This window comes from Pipistrellus kuhlii, unplaced genomic scaffold, assembly GCF_014108245.1.
Source record: "Pipistrellus kuhlii isolate mPipKuh1 unplaced genomic scaffold, mPipKuh1.p scaffold_m20_p_1, whole genome shotgun sequence".
In the NCBI taxonomy this organism is placed as follows: Eukaryota; Metazoa; Chordata; class Mammalia; order Chiroptera; family Vespertilionidae; genus Pipistrellus; species Pipistrellus kuhlii.
Window position 1 is genome coordinate 151,689,049 of NW_023425404.1, and position 19,861 is coordinate 151,708,909.

Here is a 19,861-nt window from a genome sequence, read left to right on the forward strand (position 1 = left end):
TCCTAACTTCCATCCTTGGATAAACACTCCTGAATATCTTCTCAGAAACTCCAAAAGAGTGGAAAAGACATGCGTAGAATCTCAGAGTAAGGAGAGTTTTGAGAAGAGATATAGGAAAGTCCCTGCACAGGGGTGGACAGACAACCACTCAAGGCAGGTGGTGTTAAATAAAGATCTCTAAGGATCAAATTCCCCCATGTTCCTTGGTTACCTGTTTCAATGTTTAATCCCTATTTTATAGTTATGTCCATCTTTATGAACAACTGAACTATTTCTCTTGCTACAATTTAAAAGTATTTCCTTTTATTTGGTCTCCTGTGGAAGTAAAGAACATCTGTTCTGCATCTTTCATATAATAACCTTTCAAATACTTGAAGACAGTTAAATCACCCCTTGGTCTTTCCTTCTCCAAGTTAAACAGTTCTGATCCCACTGAGCCCTCTCTTAGGAGCTAGTCCCCATTCCTTACATCACTTTTGCTGATCTTCGCTGGACCTTCACCAGAGTCTCCATATATTCATTGCCAAATGAAAAGACCAAAATCGAACACAGCAATAATGCCAAATAAAGCAGAAGGATTACTTTTCACTTCTGTATCCCTCTCTTGATAAAACATTCCAAGTGGTGTGCTTGCCCTCTTTTCCAAAAATATATTGCTCTTTCTAATCCTCTTTGCTTTGTAATCATATATACTATCATCTTGTGGTACCTTTCTCCAAGGCTCATATCAGATTTCAGGTGCTTCAAATAATCCCTCCCTATGAGTAAGGGCCAAATTTAGAAGCACACAGCTTCAGAACATTTTTCTACCTTCTATAAAACTAAAATAGAAAAGCTGTGAAAACAATATCAAAATTCACACAATCCACAAAATAACTAGCAACCTTTATATCTTGATGACATTTTGAAAATATGTTTTCTTCATATGTATGTAGAAATTTAGTTTCTTCTTACATAAGAATGATATAATCTGACAGACTTTATATCAGTATTGTGTAGATAAATAATGACAAAAATGAAAAGGTTAAATTTAAAAAAGAATTTATCAATGAATTTGTGAAAATGATGAGTCCTTAGTACATTTTAAATGAGTTTTGAAATTTTGGTCTACAGTCCACTTTATAATAATACACATTAAACATATATTTTTAAAAACTACCTGCTTTATTTAAATGCCTAAATATATAATTACACATAGAAGTAAGTTTTTAAAAGATACATGCAGGTGTAGATTTTGGTGATATAATTTTTTTATAGTAATAAGGTTCAAATTGCATGAGTTAAGTCACAGTGCTCAGGTGAGGCCCTGGGTTCCATACCTAGGATTCATTGTCAACGCTGGATAAACATTAGTGTTACAAATTGAATGACAAATTATATTACTACTTCCGTGTCCACAGCATATCCAGCACTCTCAAATCCTGAATCAAAAAGCCATATATTGAACTAGTAGTTGAGAACCTACTATGTATCAGGATCAGGCACTATGATTGACTCTGATGAGACAATGGTGAGCAAGAGAAAAAGGATACCTGCTCATATGAAGCTAACATGAAGCTAAGGAAAAAGACTGAATATATTTACCAATCAATCAATACAAACAAAAATAAGACCTGGGGGGGGGGAGGGGGAGATAGAGCAATGTTATGGCCAGTGACTGAGTGGCTGGTTTTGACTGCCAGTCTAGGGATACCTCTATTGAGAGTTGACATATGCACTGAGGTCTGAATGACAAAAAGGGCACCAACCACAAAATGATTAGGCAGAAGAATTTTCCAAACTAAAAGAACAGTCAGCCGGGACCGGTTTGGCTTGATGGATAGAGCGTCGGCTTGGGGACTGAAGAGACCCGGGTTCGATTCCGGTCAAGGGCATGTACCTTGGTTGTGGGCACATCCCCAGTAGGGGGTGTGCAAGAGGCAGCTGATCGATGACTCTCTCTCATCGATGTTTCTAACTCTCTATCTCTCTCCCTTCCTCTCTGTACAAAATCAATTATATATATATATATATATATATATATATATATATATATATATATATATAATTTAAAAGAACAGTCAGTGCAGAGTCTATGACAAGAACAAGATTCATGTTCAAAAAGGAAAAAAAAATCAGAACTATTAGTTAATATTGAAAAGGAAAAAAAAAGAGGAAAAGGATTGAAAACAGTAGAATCATTTTAAACCTATCCATAAAGGCCTTGAATTCCACAAACAAGTCATTGCTTCTACTCTAGCCCCTTTTGTTTGAAGATTATTAACTTGTTACAAAGAGTAACAACTATTAAAATGGAATGTTTTGTTGCACCTATGTAAATAAATTGCACCTATTTATTTATTGCTGCTGGCTTTTCCAAAACTATTTAGAATTCGAATATTTTAAAATTACAGAAAAAAAATTTAAAAGAGTACAAATTTATTCTTAGGTGGAGAACGTTTGTTATTGCTGTCTAAATCCAGGTGCAAAAACATTTTTGCTAATGTTACAAATTCACTACTTAAGAGAGAAAAGCTACCCAAACACACCTGCACCTTTTCAGAACTGATTTAATATTGTGTTAAAGTAAACATATTAAGGACATGAATGTTTAGTCATCAAAAAGTTCTACTGCCCAATTTAGTACTTAGAGTGAATGAGAAAAAAAGCTATTTGGATTCTGATAAAGATAAACCTGCATTTCAAGACTTCCTTTCCAAACTCAGTTTGTCAGGTAATACTCGATGCTTATGATTTCACTTTACTATGTGATTGGTCATATGACTTACATGGTTGAGGATATATAAAATATAATTAAATAAGTAAATACCAAAAAGAACCCACAAATTTTAGTACTGAATGTCTGAAATTTAATATGATGTTAGCAATTTTTATCATTTCAACAATGGAGGCATAAACTAAAATTGCCTCTAACCACCAACTCAGCCAGTGTGGTACCAGAATATGAATTATCCAGACAATAGATCTTGATTTCTCAAGGACAGAATCAAACTCTTCACACATGTTCACCAGAGTCTTGTTATTCTACTCATCCCTGATACCTTGGCACATGTGTTCCACTTATCCTTCATTCCTGAGATACTGTTGTGTTTCTGCTCTGGTTTTTGGCCATTCTAACCACAGGTCTCATTCCTAGACTACAAATTTAGAAACAGCTGGGGATTCGCCTTGTGTTTTAGTTCCACTCCTAATAATAATAGACTGTATGATAATGGAATGTGTTTTAATAAATCTTTAGACTCTTAAAATGGGGCTTATAAGAGGCTGATTTAATCCTGAGGTGAAGTAGGAGACTTGGATGGGGAAGGTAGTTAGAACATAAAGTTCTGAACAAAGTCGTTTGTTATGGTGATATCAGGTAAAAGTGGTTAACAGATATTTGTTTAAAAAAGAAAAAGAGAGAGAGAGAGAGAGAGAGAGAGAGAGAGAGAACCCATAAAAGTTATCAAACTGAATCCAACAATGAATACTTAAGATAATAAACATAACTAAGTTGAGCTTATCCCAGGAATGCATGGGTAGTTCATTATTAGAAACTAGAAGCCTGGTGCATGAAATTCATGCTCAGGACGGTCCCCTCAGCCCAGCCTGCACCCTCTCCAATCCGGGACCCCTCAGGGGATGTCCGACTGCCGGTTTAGGCCCGATCCCTAAACTGGCAGTTGGACTCCCTCTCACAATCAGGGACCACTAGCTCCTAACTGCTCACTTGCCTGCCTGCCTGATTGCTCCTAACTGCCTCTGCCTGCCAGCCTGGTCACCCCTAACTTCCCCCCTGCCAGCCTAGTTGTCCCTAACTGCCCCCCCCCCCACTGGCCTGGTTGCTCCTTACTTCCCCCCTGTTGGCCTGGTTGTCCCCAACTGCCCCCCCCCCAATGGCCTGGTCACCTCCAACTGCCCCTCGTGCCAGCCTAGTTACCCTCACAGCCTTCTGCTCAGTCATTTGGCTATCCCTCACTAACCCCCCTCCAGGCCCGGTCACCCCAGGCAACCTGCTGTTTGGTTGTTATTGTGATGGAGTTCCGGACAATTTTCATATTCTTCTATTATGAGTATAGATTCCTTAAATATATTTCATCACTTTAATGGGGGGGGGGGTGTATAATCACATTTCAGTAAACTGAATATAGTCTCTTTCCATGTCAAGTACATACACACACACATGCACACACACGTAAACTCACACACACACACACACACACACACACACAATCACACTACTATAAGTGAAGAAACAGTGGACACTATCCTTTTAAAATGAGGAGCAACACAAGAAAGCTCACTATCAACACTTCCAATCACCCATATACTGGAGTGTCTCACAAAGACAATAAAAATTTTAATAAAAATAATTAAAAGATAATAAATTATTATTTTCAAATGATAGAGTTACCTACATTAAAGTCCCATACCTGAAATAATCTACTACATAATGACTTTTCTAGAAAGTGTATATTTAAATAAATGTATGAGAGGAAGAAAGCAAGAGAAATAAATATTCTAAGATAGGTGTATGAGAGAGAAGACAAGGGTGATTAAAAATGGGATAATAAAAAAGAAAAACAATAAGAATTGTTTTTCATTAAGAGGAGCCCAGGGAGCATTTGATATCTTTGCTCCCCAGCATATGTGGTCAGTTTGACTGCAACCTTTAAAACTTTTTAACAAATGAGGAGTCTTGAAGGCACTGATGGTGGTAGCATTCTATGCAATGAGGAGTACAATCAACTCAACTCTATGTTCCTGAAGTCTTCGAATTTAAAAGGGAGTGGGAGGCAAGTTATCAAGTTTGCTTTCTGAAAAATTCAACATTCTTGGCTCATGTATTAATTTTTTTAAGAATTTCCTTCCCTCCCTTCATCACATCTCCTAAGTCATGTATGAAACTTTTTGTCCCAATTGACCACTAGATTTGTGTTCTTCCTCTCATTTCTTAATATGGTTACTACAGCCAGGGCACTTCTTTCAAGCTCACCAGCATTCAGAAGATTACAACAGTTAAAAATGCAGACAAAAGGAGCGTTGAGACACCAACAGATTGTGAATAAAACTGCAAATTGAATGCCAGACTCTTTACAAAGTCAACACTGGTTTTCTAAAATCAACATCATTTAAAAACTTAAGAGTAACATAGAAACTACTAAATAATTTTGCTTTTAATTTTCATCATAATCCTCACCAGAAAAAACAAACGAACAAAACAAAACAAAACAAAACAAAACAAAACAAAACAAAAACAGCATATGTCCCTTCGCCTAGTAGAGTGTATGTCGTGGTTAGTAGAAAAGATAGGTAAGAGGTAATAGAACAGATATATATGTTTGGTGTGTGTGTGTGTGTGTGTGTGTGTGTGTGTGTGTGTGTGTTTGTCTGGGGTAGAGAGATTGCAAGGAATGGACCTGGAGAGCATTATGCTAAGTGAAGTAAGCCAGTCAAAGACAAGTACCATATGATTTCACTCATATGTGGAATCCAATGAACAAAATGAACTAACAAGCAAAACAGAGACAGTCTCATAATAGACAGCAGGCTAACAGCTGTCCGGGTGGAGGGGGTTGGGGTAGGGGATTATTGAGAAGGAAAAAAAAGAAGGGAACAAACAGTGTGGTGATTGCAGCGGCTGGCGGTTGAGAAGATTATGGGAGGATAAATGGTGATGGACAAAGATTTGACTTTGGGTTGTTGAGCATGAAATACATTGTATGCACACATGATGTATTGTAGAACTGTGCACCTGAAACCTATGAAATTTTTTCCTAACTAGTATCACCCCTTTTAAAAAATGTAAATTAGGCAGCAGGGCAGGGAGGGAGGAAAGTGTGCGGTGTGTGTGAGGTGGCTGGGACTGGAGGTGGGGGAGAAGAGGGAGGGAGAAAGGATGGGAGGAAGGGAGGAAGAAGGACAGGAGGCCCTGGCTCAGTGGTGGAGACCCAGGTGTGCACCCAGCTGTGCGGATGTGGTCCGTGGGGAAGGGGTAGGCTCAGCCCGCACCCTGGGTTCAGTGGTGGCAGCTGTTGCACTGTGCAGGCAGGAGTGACCCGGGCCATCCTCTCTCCTGGAAACAGTGACTGATACAATAGTCTTTCAAAAGGATATGGTGTAGTCACATTGTCCCTTTTTAAAAATTGGTAATTCTGGGGCTTGAAGTGAGGTCTGGGAAGTCATTCGGGCCAAGTCTAAGGCTGTCACTTATGCCCGGGGTCACACTGTGTTTGCACGGGGAGTCTGGGCCTCCTGTCCCAGGCGCAGGATTTTCCTGCCACGACATGCTGCTGATATACATGCTTTAGAGCTCATTTCACCTCTGTTGTGTGCTTTATTTTGCAGGGAGCTGAAACTGACTAAACAAGTAATATGAAGTCCAATAGAAGCCTACTTTTTCTTATGTCAAGTCAGGGAAGTAAAAGCAAACCATCCTTTGTTTTATTTCCTGAGACACCCAGCTTTTCCAATACTCATGATGCTAGGAGGGAAATTACCCTCCAGGCAAAGACCCCATAGAAGTTTGTCAAGCAGCAGAACTAAAAAAAAAAAAAAAAAAAAAAAAAAAGAATCTAAGTCCATTGTTTTGTTTTCCAACAATGTGCCACCCGCTAAACTTGCCTGCTGGGTGTGTAGTCAAATGGTGCCCCTTTATGACTTAACCCGGCAGCTCGATGACATGTGCGCTAACCACGATGACATCACTCCAGTGGCCCGGGGCACTGCGGCTTCACAAATGCAAACGTGTCCCCGGTAGAAGTAACCGATGCCGCCTTAGAAGACACAACACCAGAGAAGTCACCATCCAAGACAAACTTAACCCCTGACCAAAGCGATTCAGCTGGAACAGGCTTATAAAAGCAGATCAGTCCCTACTACAAAAGTACTGATGACCTGTATTTGTGCCAAACCAAGGTGATGAGCTGAGCACTCAGAACGTCGAAGTTGTTTCTTTGGGAAGCCTGTTGTCTAAATTATCCAAAGATACATAAAGGCGAGAAGATCCATAGAAAAGAAAGAGGCCTTTGCCCATCGTACTTCACCAAGTGCCTCGGCCACAGCGGTCAGGATGGTTAGAACTGTGCAGAGATGGAGGACGAGGACCAGGTTTGGGGAATAGTTCCCAAAAGGAAAACAGGTTTACCTGTGATTCTCTTAACGAAACAAAATACTGCCGAAGGCTCTCTAAGCTAATGGTAGCTGTGAACCCAAAGTCTCCCCAGGACTGTGGGAGGTCCACCCTCACTCCTGCCTTCCCAGATAATGCTCCTGTGTTATCCCTGGAAATAGCTCCTGGGAATGAAGTACCATCTACCCTGGAGGACAGTCTTTCAAAGCAGGGAAATAGCAAGCATGTAGTTGGTGAAGGTGTTGAAGCATGTGAGGCCGCTATTGGTGAAGGAATCAAAATGAGTATGACTTCGGAATGGAAAACACAGTTGTCACATCGGGAGGCACAATCTCATATTTCTACGCATGAGGCTTCTGAGTGGAGTAACAACCAAAACTATCCTCTAGAAGGTGATAGTGGCTTAGAGAATGAAATCGCTTGTGAGGTTCTTAGCTATGATGTTCCTGGTGCAACAATCCCAGCTCCACTCAGTCACCTTACCACCTTCGGAGTTTCCTGGTGGTGCTGGGAGTGACAGGATGGATGCTCTTCGGTGAGCAGAAGGGAATTGTCATTAGCTATCAGATAGTGGTCAGAAGTTATGTCAGACTTTCCCAATGTAAGTTCAGCTGGAATAAGATGCATAAATTGGAATAGGAAGAGATTGTACTTAACACCTGTGGTTGGAGAATAGGAGCAAGCAGGCTTTTTGCAGACAGAATTCGAATTGCAAGAACTCGAATTTGAACTACTTTCCACTCTTGGACTAAGAACTGGCAAAAACCTTCCGCTTGGGGAACCCCAGTGGGCAACTGGTAGAGGCCTGCCTTGCTCAAATTGTCCAGACAGACCTCCGTCTGTATTTGGGGTAAGAACCTGCCCGGAATCAAGACAGTGATCTTAAAAAGAGCCAAGGACTTGCTGGGCCCATCGCTGAGAGTGCATAGAGGCCCCAGGCAGTGTTGACTGATTCCCCAAAGAGGAGGAAGCCGCCTGTGGAGGCAGGGCCAGATCTCTACCGTGCTGCTGGTCAACCTGGCCTGTGGCCTTCCCTCAGTACACAGTCAGTCAGAAACCTGGTTTTCCAGGACACAGCCCACCTCAGCAGGTATGCAGCCTCTGCCCACCTGCTGAGCGACATGTCTGCTGCAATGGCAATGACTGCTGGGAGCTGGAGGAATAAGGAGCTCTCTCAACATGCCAGGAGGAATCGAAAAGAGCCGGAGGAGCTGGAGGAGCTGCTGCTGGACCGTTTATAGACCACCCTCCGTGAGGTACCTGGAAGATTTGCCTCTCTTTCCGCGGTGCTTCACCGTTGGGTGGACTTATACCAGGATCCTGTCTCAGCCATGGAAATCTTGCAGTGACTCCACAGGTATGAGGAAGCAGTTGAGGAACTTAAGGACCTTTTGTCCCAGAAAGCCTATTGTCCCGACAGCAGAGGCTGATAGTGGGACAGGCTGGCTCTCAACCTCCACCAGCACTTAAAACGCCTCAAACCGGCTATGGAGTGCATCACTGAAAGGCTGGTGGACTCCAGGTGGGGACGGGCATCACTTGTCGCTGTATCAGACAGCCGTGGACCTGAAATCATCCCCAAACTGTCGGAGATACAGGCACCTCCGCCAGCAGCTGCCCTAAGTCACTGTGCGGGATGTGAAGCTCTGACCATCTCAGCCGGCTGTGCTCAGAGCTCGGGATGGACAAGTGCATGTTGGTGATGCAGGCTGGGGGCCCCTCCCCCGCCACAGTCCTGTGCAGGAGCTGGTGCTGGACCAATACAGACACAGCGGCTTGGACTAAGGAGTTCAAGGGGAAGGGTCCGCCTTTAGGGTGCTGTTTGACCTCCTCTCATGGGATGTCATCTTCTTGAGGGGACATCAGACTTCAGAAATGCCTACCAGGCATTCCTGCTGGACTTGTGTACAGACAGCTTCTTCCAAGCAGGCGGTCTGCTACAGGGGCCAGGCTACGGCTGATTTAGGCTGCCCTGCCCACATCTGCAGGTGGTGGCTAGTGGCAGGCCCAAGAATGCAGAGCAGCATCCGCTGTCAGCTGGGAGCATTTTCCTTCTCTGAAGCAAGCCCAGGACCTCATTTTCTGCCTGGGGTGCTCCGACCTCAGCGGGGTGTGCCTGCACCTGGCTGTGACTACCGCTCAGGTGGTGGAAGTCAAAGGCCCCACTAACCACCTTTCCCATAAGGGGATGATCTGGTCGAATGTGCTACAGAGGCTGGGGGCCGAGGTCGAGATCTGCCACGTTGCTGCAGTTGGAGCTAAGAGCAAAGGCCTGGACTAAGAGCTGTGGGGTTGGGAGTCTCTGGTCACACATGAGTCTATGATTCTCAAAAGCATGTGTGTAATTATATTTCATTTAATTTTGATGTTATAAGTAATAAATATGACAGTAAATTTAAAAAAAATGTAAATGAGAAAACAATTCCTGGGAAGAAAAGAGTACTAGCTAGGTAAGACATTCTGAATAAAAGTCAAAGTAAGAAGATTCAAAGTTTCTTGAGCCTTATAACCTATTATATTATGAGAACCTTGCTAAGATCTATTATATTGTATTGAATGTCTCACCAGAGCAGAACCAAGTAGATATACAAAACAGCACAAGAGCAATGTCAAATTCTGAGACAAAATATATGTCTTCTTGCATTCTATTGAGGGGAAAAAAAACGGGAAAAACAATAATTTGGATGAACAGAAGAACAACAGCAACATTCATGATAGTTAATAATAACTTAAGACAATAGCTCAACATATTTGCTTAATAAGTAGTAAAAAGATAAATTCTGGTAGGTACAATTAGGTAATTAGATAGGGTTTTACATGGAAGGGATAAAATTTCCTACTGATCCTACAGGGTAAAAATTAAATACTGTCTTAAAAAAGTATTGTTACTTTTTCTGTAAAACTTGGTATTATCGTTATAAAATATTGATGGTGATATAGTTCACTCTGCCATACTAACTTGGCTTTCATTACATGACTTCTTAGAGGAAAATGTATCTCAGCTCTGATGGGGCTCAGGATACATGATCTCAAAATATGGGGCATATTGAATATTTTAAGCAAGAACAAGAGCGTCATTCTCATCTCTTCCCTACTCATTCTTCTTCCCTGAAACAAGTCAGGGAAGGACCCATCCCCATACCCAGAGAAAGGGAGCATCCTTTTCTCTGAAGACAAAAGGACACGAAGAAGAATCTGCATGAACAGGTCTTGCTAAGTTTTCCCCAGGTTACAAACATTGCCTCATATTCCTTAACCTCTTATATTCCTCCATGACGGTGTAATCCTCATAAACGTAGCATAAAGAACTCGGATCTGTTTCATTGTGTCTTTATTTCCTCATGAAGGCTCCTGTGTCATGTAAAATGTATATTAAGTAAATCTATATTCTTTCTTTTTGTGAATCTGTGTTTCAGTTTAATTTTCAAACCCAGTCAGGGTCCCTGAGAGGGCTGAGGAAAAGTTTTCCTCCCCTTCAGCTCTGAGTGCTTCTGGTCAGTGGTTTTGTTGTTCCAGGTGGACATGATAAACTATTTAATGTAAATATTTTCCTCTTTGCATTATCTTCCCAAATCTGGCATGGATTTTGGTCACTAACCGCAATCTCAGTTTCATTGTGTTTCTACAACCTTTACTTGTCCTTCTCTCTACCTTATAAAATTTTATTGCCATAAGGTATTCATATTCCCTTTGTAAACCTCCTCAAATTCTTTTGTAGAAATGTAGATTTCAATAGTTGATAGAAGAAGTAATGGAAAGGGGAAAAGGTAGGAGGAAGGAGATGTTTTTGAAGCTATGCATGTTCTGGCAGTATGTTATTAGAGAATGAAGAAAATTGATATTGAGCAATCAGGTAAGACATTACAATAAACCAAGTTGATCTGAAGAAAAACTGGACTAGCAATAAAGTAGAGTGAAAAATGTATAAATGAAAGACCAAGTATTAGCAAAAGAATCAACAGAAATCTACTGTTAATTGCCTTTTAGAATTGCTCATCAAGCAGATTTGAAGATATTCTAAAATGTAAGTTTATAAAGTAAAGGGGGAAATTATCACCTGCATATAAAATTTTTTAAAAATGGTATTTTTATATAGGGAGCACATCTATAAGAGAAAAATAATGAGATCTTTTTGGGGAGTATGTTATAAATGGTTTGACAACTTAATATTAAAAAAAAAAAATAGACATGGAACTAAAAGCCCAAGGGAGAAGTCAGGGTTAGAGATCCAGCTTGGGATGACTGCAAATATAGAAGTATAATATTTGAGATGTGAAAACAGTGGAATGCAAGAAAAGATGGGGAAAAAACAAACCAACCTGTCCTTTGGGAGAGATCCAAGTTAATAAGAAAAAGGAAGAAAATACAGCAAAGACAGTAGACAACAGCAAACATAGAAGAAAAATGAGAGGTTACAAGGCAATAAAAGTCAAAAGAAGGGAATATTTCAAGACATAAATTATCTGTGGTTGCTATCAAAGACATCAGCACAGGTAAAATAAGTCAGGTGAATCAGAGAAGAGATCCTTGATTCTGACTACAAAGTGGTTATGAATGACTATTAAATCAATCAACAAAATTTAAGCCAAAAGCTAAATTAAGAGGGGGAAAAAAAGGAAAAAACAGAATTTAAATCATAATCTAAAGAAAAGGGATAAAAAAAAGTTTTAAACATGTAAATTTTATTTGCCTTTGGATTAATCTTTAGCTAAACTATCATCAATATTCAATTTTATCTAAATAGTTTTCTCCTTGACTCTTTTCAGATTTACTTATTTATTTATTTTAGTTAATCCTCACCCAAGGATATTTTCCCCATTGATTTTTACAGAGTGCAAAGGAGGGAGGGAAGGAGGAAGAGAGGAGAGAGAGAGAGAGAGAGAGAGAGAGAGAGAGAGAGAGAGAGAGAGAGAGAGAGAGAGAGAGGAGAGAGAGAGAGAGAAGAGAGAGAGAGAGAGAGAGAGAGAGAGAGAGAGAGAGAGAGAGAGAGAGTAATGTGAGAGAGAAACATCAGTTGGTTGCCTCCCACACACATCCTGACTAGGGTGAGGATCGAGCTTACAATCGAGTTACTGCCCTTGACTGGAATCAAACCCACAACCCTTCATTGTACAGGCCAACTCTCTAATCACAGAGACGAGCTGACTAGGACTAACTAGACGTATTTGAAGCTCAGAGGTTAACGTCTATAACTAAAAGTGGCAATGGTAATAATATGTTAAATTAAAAAAAAATCATCTCAACAATGTGTCCATTTACTCTCTGAGTTAGAATTAACTGTAAGTATTAATAAGAGAATACGTATAAGTAATCAACAGAAGAAGAATATATAGTTGACCCTTTAGGAACAGCCGGTTAAGGGGTACAAATACCTCACACAGTCTTAAATCTGTATATAACTTTTGACCCTCCGAAACCTTAATTACTTATAGCCTATTAAGGACTGGAAGCCTGAGTGATAATATAAATAGTTGATAACACATATTTTATATATTATATGTATTTTATACTGTATTCTTACAATAAAGTATGCTAAAGAAAAGCAAATGTTATTAAGAAAAATCATACTGAAGAGAAAACATACTTTATTTATTGAAAAACTAGAGGCCCAGTGCACAGAGTTGTCTACCAGTGGGGTTCCTCAGCTTGGCCTATGGCTCTCTGACATCCTTTGAGGTGTCCTGGATTGTAAGAGGGTGCAGGCCAGGCCAAGGGACCCCACAATTGGGGCCAGGGAGGGACTGTGGGAAGGCTCCAGGGTGTGTCCAGCCCATCTTGCCCAGTCCCGTTCAACTGGACCCTACCAGCAAGGGATCTTACCAGTTGGAGTGTCTGCCCCCTGATGGTCAGTGTGCATCATAGCTATTGGTCAAATGGTCAAATGGTCACTTAGGCTTTTAAATATATAGATATCCACATACAAGTGGATCTGCTCAGTTCAAACTTATGTTATTCAAGGGTTGACTGTATATTTGTTGATAGGTGGATAATAGATGATATAGATAGATAGATAGATAGATAGATAGATAATAGATGATAGATAATGATGATCCTCAAAAATATCAGTACCATTTAATTACTTGTTAGTTGGAGAAGAAGAGTGAGAAAGGAATAGAGGAAGAAGAAAGGAGAAAGAAAGGAAGGAAGGAAAAAATTCAGTGTGTACTTTCAGTTATGTTATAATATTCAACTAGTAAATATTTACCAATGAGCAGTTAACAATATATAATTTGTAGACTCAGTGAGTGTAACTGAATAAATATTTTTATTTGGTCACACCCTTAAGTACATGAAAGAATAGCTCCATCCACGGATTTTATTTGGAAAATGTTGCATTTGAAATGTTTCTCAAAAATTTTTACACAAATATTTATTTAGAAGAATTATAATTCTAATAAACATGAAACAAAATCAAGTACATCATAAAAAAATAGAAAATAACTTATAAAGAAAAAATTTCAGCTTACATTATTCATACTTATTTAATTAGATACAGAAATTTAAGAGATTGGAAAATACTGCTCTTAAAATTAGAAAGCTAAATAAACTGTACATTATATGCATTGAGTAGCAGGCCATCACTTGTAGTACTTACTGCCTATAAATCAAAGAGATAGAAATAATTCATCTTTCTAGATGAAAGCATAAAAGATGATCATCTTGATTAAGCTAAAGAAACAGGAAATGGAAACTGTCAGAACAAAGACTAAGCCAACCAACATTGAATTGCAGTCCTATGGCAGATACAAAGATGAGCTGCTGCTGAGAAAAGAGCTAGAGTAGGGGTGTCGAACTCAATCAGAGAAGGGGCCAAAATCTAAAATCCAGCCTAAATCGCGGGCCAAATGGTTTACTGAATAGTCATAAACTGTCATTGTGATGGAAACGCAGCGGAGTGCAGTGATGACAGCGCGGTGCGGGCCACATTGCAAGGCCTGGCGGGACGGATTTGGCCCGCGGGCCTTGTGTTTGACACATGTGAGCTAGAGTATGGAGAGAAAGGATGCCCTCTCCCACTACAAAGGCACAAATGTGCAGGGTTTGCTGACAGCTAAAGAAAGATCTGACACCTGAATTCTATACCTAGCAAAAATATTTTTCAAAAATAAAAGCAAAAATACTTTTGTCAACAATTATAAGAGAGAAAATTCATTACTAAAGGACCTGCACTATAAAAAAATCAAAAAAGTATTCAGATAGAAGAACTGTACTGCCAAATAGAAAATTTAATCTACACAAAGAAATAAAGAATGCTAAAAATGAGAAAATAGCGTTTCCTCAAAAAACTAAAAATGGAACTCCCATTTGACACAGTTATTCCATTTCTAGGAGTATATTCCAAGAAACTACAAACACCAATCAGAAAGGATATATGCACCCCTATGTTCACAGCAGCATAATTTACCATAGCTAAGATTTGGAAACAGCCTAAGTGCCCATCAGCGATGAATGGATTAAAAAACTGTGGTACATCTACACAATGGAATATTTAGCTGCAGTAAAAAAAGGAATTCTTACCATTTGCAATAGCATGGATGGAACTGGAGTTCCAGTCAGATAACTATCACATGTTCTCACTCATTTATGGAATATAATGAACAACATAAACTGATAAACAAAAACAGATCCAGGGACAGAGAAGCATTGATCAGATTGTCAAACCTCAGAAGGAAAGTAGGGGTAGGTGAGGATAAGGGGGAAAGAACAACCAAAGGACTTATATGCATGCAGGTAAGCCTAACCAATAGACCCAGACAATAGGGGGGTGATGGAATGGGTGAGGGAGAAGGGGGACAATAAGGAAATAAGACCACATATGTAATATCTTAATCAATAAAGAAAATTTTAAAAATGTAAAATAATATATTTTTATTTGGAATCACTTGTAAAGATGAATGTCTTAAGTGAAATATTAGCACTACATTTTAGAATTTGTAACATACTTTGAAATAAATGTATGACATGAATAGAACAAAATGGAAAGAGTGAGTGGAGCTAGGGTAAAATGCTTAAACACTATCTGAAAAGGTTATATTATTATAAAGTACACTATTCTAAGCTAAAGAGAAATATTACAAACTTGAGCAAACACTAACTTTTTTTAAATAGCAATCACTAAAAATAGTTTAAAGAAGTATAAATAAATCATGAAGATAAAATGGAATCATTCTAAAAAGAAAACTAAACTTAAAGGAAGGCAGGAAAAAGCCAATTTAGACAAATAGAAAATAGATAGCAAGATGGTAGATTTAAATCACATATATACTTGGTGGAGAAAGGCAAAGGAGGAATGGTCTCAACAATAGAAAATCATTTAGCACTAGCCAGTTTGGCTCAGTGGATGGAGCATTGGCCTGCAGACTGGGGGATCCCAGGTTCAATTCCAGCCAAGGGCACATGCCTGGGTTGTGGGCTTGATCCCCCTAGGGCACATGTGTCAAACACAAGGCCCTCGGGCCAAATCCGTCCCGCCAGGCCTTGCAATGTGGCCAGCACAGCGCTGTCATCACTACACTCCGCTGCATTTCCATCACAATGACAGTTTATGACTGTTCAGTAAACCATTCGGCCCGCGATTTAGGCTGGATTTTAGATTTTGGCCCCTTCTCTGATTGAGTTCGACACCCCTACCCTAGGGGGTATGCAGGAGGCAGCCAATCAATGATTCTCTCTCATCATTGATGTTTCTATCTCTCCCTCTCCCTTCCTCTATGAAATCAATAAAGAAATATTTTTTAAAAATTTATTTATACATATATATATCCTATCTAATAAAAGAGTAATATGCAAATTAACCATCAATCCACTACACCCACAAGCCACACCCATCACTCACGCCCACCAGCCAATCAGAGGAAGTATGCAAATAAACCAAATCAAGATGGCTTACAGCCACAGAGAGTAGGAGGGAGGCTTGGGTTTCCCAGGCAATGGAGGAAGCCAAGTTTTCCATCTGCCCTTGCCAGCCTATGCCTCCACTCAAGGCTACAAAGTTTTCATTATAGAAAGTAAATAAATCCAAATAGAAATGGTGGCAGCCACAGTGCTGGAAAGAATTGGGGGCTAGGGTTGCCCCTGGCAATGGAGAAAGCAAAGTTTTCTGCACATCCTAGCCGGCCCAGGCCTCCACTCCAGGCTACAAAGTTTCAATCGTAGAAGATAAGTAAATTCCAGATACCAGGGCCTCCGCTTGGGTCACCAGGGGGCATGGCTGGCCTGCAAACCACCACAGGCCCCTTGTTCATGCTGCCCCACGCCCCAAGGGAACCCTCATCCTGATCAGAGACACCCTTCAGGGCAAACCAGCTGGCCCCCATCCATGCACCAGGCCTCTATCCTATCTAATAAAAGAGTAACATGCAGATTGACCATCACTCCAATACATAAGATGGCTGCCCCCATGTGGGCACAAGATGGCCACCACAAGATGGCCATCAGGGGAGGACAGTTGGGAGGTACCAGGTCTTCAAAGGAGGGCAGTTGAGAGGGACCAGGCCTGCAAGGGCGATCAACCCTGAAGGGGAGGGCAGTTAAGGATGACCAGGCCGGCAGAGGAGGGAAGTTGAGGGCAAACAGGCTGAATAGGGGAGCAGTTAGACATCAATCAGGCTGGCATGGGAGTGGTTAGGGGGTGATCAGGCTGGCAGGCAGAAGCGGTTAGGGGCAATCAGGAAAGCAAGCAGGCAAGCTGTTGGAGCCAGCAGTCCTGGATTGTGAGAGAGTTATCCAACTGCCCTTTTAGGCCCAAATTTCATGCACCAGGCCCCTCTAGTGTGTTTATATATATATAAATAAATGACTGAAAGACCAAATGACCATATGACTTTAAGTGGTCTCTATGATGTGCACTGACCACCAGGGGGCAGACAGTTGATGCTGGAGCTGCCCCCTGGTGGTCAGTATGCTCCCACAGATGCAGGGCTTACAGCTGGCTGTCATAGCCTGGAGACCACAGTGGAGAAGCAAGCCTACCCAGCAGCACCAGGCTCAGGAGAGCTAGGAAAACAAGATTAAATATATGCTGCCTATAAAGAAATATAACATAAACATATTAATACAAGTAAGCTAAAAGTAAAATAATTAAAAGTATACCATACAAATACTACTTAAAAGCTCAAGTAACTATCTGAATAACAAAAGAAGTAAACTTCTGAAAAATGAACTATTACCAGGAATAAAAGAGGATGTTAAATAAATGATAAAAAAAATTAAAAATAAATGATAAAGGGGTCAATTCTTCAAGAAGCTATAAATTATAAAGCTTATGTATTTAACATTAGAGTATCAAATGCATGAAGCAAAAATAGATAAACTGAAAAGATATACAGAAAATTAATTATATTGGAGTTGGCAACACTTATCTATACAAAATCAGTAAAGATAAAGAAAGCCCAAAAACACTAATTGACTTTTTTAGATTTCACCTAAAATAGCAGAATACTCATTAATTTTAATTGCACTTAGAACATCCACCAACATAGACCATAAACTGGAATAAAAATACAGATACCAACAAATGTCAAAAAAATGAAATCATTTCATAAAAAGAATTTCACTAGAAATCAATATCAAAAAGATACTTTAAAAATCTAACATATTTGGGAGTTAACCACTTCAAAATAATGTATGGATCACAAAGAAAATTTAAAAATATTTTTAATTGAATACAAAGCAAACATCAAATTTTCTGAAATCACCTAAAACAGTACTGAGAGAGAAACATACCACATTAAAAGTTTATAGTAGAAAAGAAGAAATGTCTAAAGTCAATATCTAAGGTTCTACCTTAAGACACTAAAAAAAAACAAAAAACTAAGAACAAATGCAATCTGAAGGAAATAAAAGTTAAGAGCAGAAATCAATGAAACAGAAAACAGAAAAATACTACAGAAAAATCATTAAGTTCCAAAGATGGTTTTTGAAAAGATCAATAAAATTACTAAACCTTATATAGTTAGATTAAGATCAATTTACTACTATAAAGAAGGGAATATTCTTATGGATCCTACATATATTTAAATGATATAACAAGATATTATTAATTTATTATGCCTATATATTTTATAAACAATTAAATGAACACATTCTTTGAAAGATACAAACTATAAAAGCTCATTCAGAAAGAAAAAAAAATAAGTTGAATTTCCCTACTGTTAAGGAATTAAATTTGTAGTCAACAACCTTCTCACTGGTTGAAAACTCCAGGATTAGAAGGTTTCACTGGTAAACTCTACCAAACAATTGAAAAATAATACTAACTCAACACAAATACTCTCAGAATGTTTGAAAGATCAATTAAAACTTCACAAAGCATTTTATGAGACCAAAATCACCCTTATATGAAATGAGAAAAAGACATTGCAAGCAAAGAACACTGAAGACAAATATACTTCATAAAAATGGAAGCAAATATCTTGAAGAAAATATTGGCAAATTAAATCCACATACATATCTATCTATCTATCTATCTATGTATCTATCATCTATCTATCTATCTTTCTCTCTATCTATGGAATTTGAGTTTATCCCAGGAATGCAAGGCTAATACAAAAAAAATATTTAAAAAAATTAAAAAATCTAAACATCAAAACATTTTTAAAAAGAGAAAGTTGAAGGACTCCTATTACCTATTTTTAAAACCTAATAACAATGTGTTTTTCACAAAATGACAGACCCATAGATCAATGGAATAGAATAGAAAATCCATAAGAAACAGACCCACACATATATGGAAAATTGGTTACTGACAAAAGTACTTCAAAATCCAATGGAGAAAAGATGGTCTCTCAACAAATAAATGTCAACAACTGGAAATCCAAATTTAAAATAAAAATCTTTCATTCTTACCTTGCAAAATACACAAAATATAATTAAAATGAATTATATATCTAAATATAAAATCTAAAACTCTAAAAGTCTTAGAAGAAAATAAAAAGAAAAATTATATGTGATCTTGGAATATTCAAAAATTCTTATAATACACACACAAAACTGAATGATAAAGAAAAATTGATAAGTTGAATTTCATCATAATTATAATTTTCTACTATTTGAAATATAGTGTTAAATTTTTTTTTTTTAAATAACACTGCACAGAGAGGAATAGAATATTTGCAAAATGTCTATTGGGCAAAGAACTTGTAATTAGAATATACAGAGAGCACTTCCTATCTAATAGGATATGCTAATTGACTATCATGCCCGCCCAAGATGGCAGCACTCACAGCCACAAAATGTCGGTGTCCAGTCCTTTCAGCCCCACCACATCCAGCCTCAGTCCTCCAGTCCCCTCAGCCCCACAGGGGAAGGCAGCTGGGGGCGATCGGGCCAGCAAGGGAGCAGTTAGGCATCAATCAGGCCACCAGGGGAGTGGTTAGGGGGCTATCAGGCTGGCATGTAGAGTGGTTAGGGGCAATCAGGCAAGCAGGCAGGAGAGTGGTTAGGAGCCAGAAGTCCCAGATTGTGAGAGGGATGGCCAACTGCTGGTTTAAGCCCAATCCCACTGGAGTCCCAGATTGAAGAAGGTGCAGGCTAGGCACCCCCCATGCATAAACTTCATACACCAGGCCTCTAGTATAATCAATAAGAAGACATTTCACCAAAGAAGAGATATATGATGGTAAACTAGAGACCCAGTGAACAGATTTGTGCGGCTGTGGAGTCCTTTGGCCTGGCCTGTGGGAATTGGGCCAAAACTGGCTCTCTGATATCCCTCAAGGGGTCCCGGATTGTGAGAGGGTGTGGTTCTTG

The 19,861-nt window shown here is 39.3% G+C and overlaps 1 protein-coding gene and 1 pseudogene across 1 annotated transcript in view; one reads left to right on the forward strand and one right to left on the reverse strand.

Annotated features, from left to right (window-relative positions):
* The window catches only part of CFAP299 (cilia and flagella associated protein 299), a 522,006-nt gene that overhangs the window by 478,432 nt on the left and 23,713 nt on the right, over positions 1-19,861 (reverse strand). The window lies entirely within an intron of this gene.
* Positions 6,423-9,478, forward strand: LOC118708884 (annotated as a pseudogene).